Consider the following 4,825-nt stretch of genomic DNA (forward strand, 5'->3'; position numbering starts at 1 on the left):
GTGTATCATGAAACTTTTTGCCAAAACTTTTTGATATAGTGATTCCAAAGATCTCATGATATCCATGAGAATCTCGCACCTTATTGTAATCTAGCATCATTGGCAATAATACTCCTTTGTTGAGCCTTTTCCAAGATCATTTGTGTGGGCTTTTTATGGACTTGCTTGGTGTAATATAGTGAATATACCATCCCTGCCTAACTGCGAAAGGGACCCACCTTATGCTATATGCAAAAGGGCTCTAAGTACACACACTCTATTCCCGCTTGAACTACGAAAATCCGCTCAAATTACAAAAAAAAAAACCTCAATAACCTTGCCACCTTTGCCCCCACACCACCATGAGCTCTAATACCATTTGTTGGGAAGATAAACACCTTAAAGATCTTCCTCGAATAATTAATATAACATATAGATACACATTTTAATCCCAAAGGTTTAAGTCCAATAAGTATGTGCATAATTATGTTATATTATGATGAAGCAGAATATCGTCAGTTGAGGAGGGTTCGTCCAGATGAATACCAGCCGGTGGTAGTCCGTCTAGATGATGACTGTATCACTCCTGCGAATAAGACAGAAGCTTCTTTACTCGGTCACCGGTGCGGTGCCTGCCACAACACCTCCGATGCCAAAGTTAGCACAAAAGAAAATAGAGTTTTATAAAGGAATTGCTTTGTTTCTCATATAATTGTGTTTTTTTCTCCCTCCTTATGTGGGTGGTGCCTCTCCTTTATATACCTTTTTTTTGGTGTTTAGCCGTTGTGGCATTAATTCCTGGCTTAATGGTGCTCCTGGCCGAGTAATGGGTCTTTAATATGTTTCCAACGATCTACCCAACTGGCGTCGTAACCGCTCGAGGTATTACTGCCGGCATTGAATCATTTTGGTATCCTCGTCAGTGACGTGGCAATATTTCTCTCGTCATGGGGTATTGGTCGTCTGTAGCATTATACCCGTCTGTGAGCCCTTCTCGTCATTCCCATCATATTAACTACTCATTTTTGTCATTATTATTCAATGTAAGACTTCACTCACACATGTAACCCAACAACTACACATACCCAAGAGAATAATCAAATACTTGAAAAGATCTTAATACTCTTGTTTGTCAAAAAATAAAATGTAGGTACAATAGAATTTAGTTCCGGGAATAAATTTTCTATTTACACATTCACCCAAAAAAAAAAAAACCCAAAGATTAAAAAAAATAAAAAAAAAATTTGACGCGGAGGCAACTTATGTCAAATTTAATAAACAAAATAGAAAAGAAAAAAAAAAGTGAAGAAGTGTTCTCTTGTAGTGCCCTGTCCAGATGCTGCAGAATATTATTATTATTTTAGAAGGAACAAATTCATCGTGGGGGACTCTCGAATCTTCAATTATTCTTCATGAATTCCTAAATTTTTTTTATCGAAAGAAGATAATACTGTAATAAATTCTTCTTCTTCTTCATTAATGAAATATAAGTAAGGGACCCCAGGATATCGTTAATGTTATGTTAAGGTCCCCCGTATTTATTCGAAAAAGACAACTGCATCTCCTCCTTAAATCTGGTGTATGGGGTATCCTATCTTTTCATCTAAGACCATGTTTCTCCCTCATTAATTTTGTATGTACGAGGAACAATCTAACATATTAATTTTCACTAGTCAATATGTACGAGGAACAGTCATTTTATAAGTAATGGTCCCAAATATCTTTATTTGGTGGTTGGGTTGTCTTTAGTTTGAGTTTAGGCCAGTCTGCCTTAGGCCTAAACGAACATATGGATCAACCTTAACTAGCTTAGCCCAAAGAACCAATTGGTAGCCATTTTAATTACTGGGCTTAATTAATGTACCAATTCATACCCAAAAGAAAGAAAAAGAAAAAAAGAAGAAGGGTAAACTGTAAATTACACCTCTAAAGTTTAAGGGTGTTTGGAGTTTACACTCTAAAATTTCAAAATTTAGATTTTACCCCTTAAAATTTGGGGGTGTTTAGATTTAACTCTCTAACGTTTCGGAATTTAGATTTTACCCCCTAAATTTTAGGGATGTCTAGATTCTACTCTCTAAAATTTGGAAGTATTTAAATTTTACACTCTAAAGTCTAAGAATTTGTGGGTGTAAAATCCAATCACTTCCAAAATTTTAGGAGGTAAAATCTAAATTCTGAAATATTAGGGTGTAAAATCCAAACATCCTAAATTTTAAGGAGTAAAATCCATATTCTGAAATTTTAGGGTATAAAATGTAAACACCCCTAGACTTTAGGGGTGTAATTTGCAATTTACCCAAAAAATAATTTTATCAAAAAATAAAATTACCAACAAAATAAGAAGGAAAAAAAATTGCAGAAGTAATTAAGCACCTTCCTCTATGTGTAATTTTGACATAATCTTCGTATCCTTTACCCAGTTCATAACATAGCTAAGAATGAATTCTCCAATACTATTGGAATATTTATTTGTGGATGGTGGGGTTGTTAGTTAAGTGATAAATTACCTCATCAAAGAACAATAAATAAATAAAATAAATGGTTAATACAATATTGTTGAACCCAAATTCATTAGCAATAAATTTTTAGGTTAAGTGGTATCCTACAAGGTATTTATATCAATCCATCATTGCTATTAAAAATTGGAATTTTATGCTAAAGAAACACATGAATTTATATCTTCTAATTTAAAAATTAAAAAAAAAAAACTATCAAACTTCAAATCTATACAAATTTTTAACTACCACACGTAGATATCTTTCAACTCCAAATAGAGTCGGTTTGTTACCTAAAAATTTATAGACAAAGATCTGAGTTTTTTCTTTAAACACTACCATTTGACACACACATTAAATAAATAAGTAAATAAAAGACGAGGAAGAAGAAGGTTGAAAAAGGCAATAATGAATCCAACGGTTTGCAATTGCAGCTAAAGCCTACTTTTGAAACATCAATATGAAAATGTTGTTTGTGCATTGTCATTTTCCCAAATTTATGACAAAGAAGAGGTGTGGTCAATGAGAACTTTTTTCTTTTTTTTTTAAAGAAAATTTTAATTTATAGTGTTCGCTCCTGATAATAGCTCTTTATTATCAGACTAAGGTATCAATCAATTTTTGGTATAGGCAAAAATTGAACCTTAGATTTTTTATTTAACTATCAGAGATTTTATTAATTGAACTAACTGAAATTTATTGGTCCATAGGAACTTTTATGTGAAAACTAAAACATTTCTGGATTTAATCGCAAAAAAGACATTCCTATCACCAACAAAGTGGCCATGATGAGCTTTTACCTAATAGTTTGCAATTGTTATGTAGCATATTTAAACGCTGAAACGACATTCCTTGTACATTTCTGATGGTTCGTTTTCAGCTGCATTAAAAGAAGCAAGGCTTTTCTCACACAAAAAAACAAAACAAGAAGACTAGAGACCTAATCAATCTTATGCAGAAAATTGAGGAAAAGGAGCAAAATTTACATAGATATATGCTTGAGCCCTTGTGAATTTGTGAGACATTTTTGTTGCATTCCTAAACATTTAATGACCAAGTTGTCGAATGATTGAACGAGAGAAAATAGAAAATCAAAAGCAAGAAATTATTGGGGAGCTTGACAGCCTATGTACCGTGGAAACTCTTTATGCTAGATTTTTGCTAATGAAGTGTGTTTATTATAATGAGTTCAAGTCAATTTTTGCTAAGTGTAATTAAGAGGTTGGTTTCAAGGGTAGAATAGTTAGCTAGCTATACTATCTAGTTGAGCATTTTCAACAAATGAGCCATATTTTATTATGGACAAAACTTATGTACTACTTAGGTGCTGTTTTTTAAGTTTCTCTCTTAAAATTTTGTCATATGGCTACTTAAATTAAAAAAATACACTTTCATCCATGAGAAAAAAACCACAAGGCAGAATTTTAAAAGAGGAACTTAAGGAACATCACTTAAGTACTGTACCTAGGTTTTGCTCATTATCAACCAATTTGGAGAGTTAAATTCACTTTTCACTTTACTTACCTACTTTTTTAAATACATTTTCCAACATAGGCAATATCTTTTCTCTATCCCATATAAATATTCTTTATTTAATATTTCATTTTTTTTTAATCTTTCTATGAGAAAGAGAGAGATAGAGAAAAGAAAAATTATATTTTAACTATTTGCTCATCTATAGTGGCTCTCTTGGTCAAGAGAGCTACTACTCATGAGCGAAAAAACTTTTTCCTTTGTGGAGAGACCATTGGAGGATTTAAGTTTTATTAACATCTAGTTTTGAAATAATTAGAGTAAGATTTTTTTTTTTTTTTTTTCTGGAGAATCTAAAACATTATAAGGGTTTATTTTGGTCTTTTGAACTCAAATTTATAATGGGTTGTTAAATTTTTATGAAGTAATTTATATTAGAAGTTGTTTTCTAACTTCTTTAATTTTAAATTCTCAAATCTCAATACAACCTTATTGGAATTGTGTTAGGGTGGCAAAATATGATGATGTGAAATTGTGACTTTGTTCCATGTTAATACAATTCTTCAAAGCCCAACTTTTGTCATAATCATTAAAAGGATAGTCAATGGGTCCAACAGTGAAATTTATAGGCCCACGTAGAAGATCCATAAAGTACAAGAACACAACAATAATGGCACATATTGGATGGCTCTCATTCTAAATATGAAATTCAGCAAAAAAAACATAAAGCTAGGCTTACTTTACAGTTACACAGTCATTTATTCGTACCATTATTGAGAGAAACTATCATTCTAGAGCATAATTTTTTCTCTATTGGATGAGAGCAATGAGTGCCATAAAAGTATAAATCGACCTTCTAAAAGGTCAAAAATAAC

This window comes from Castanea sativa, chromosome 4 (assembly GCF_040712315.1).
Source record: "Castanea sativa cultivar Marrone di Chiusa Pesio chromosome 4, ASM4071231v1".
NCBI lineage: Eukaryota > Viridiplantae > Streptophyta > Magnoliopsida > Fagales > Fagaceae > Castanea > Castanea sativa.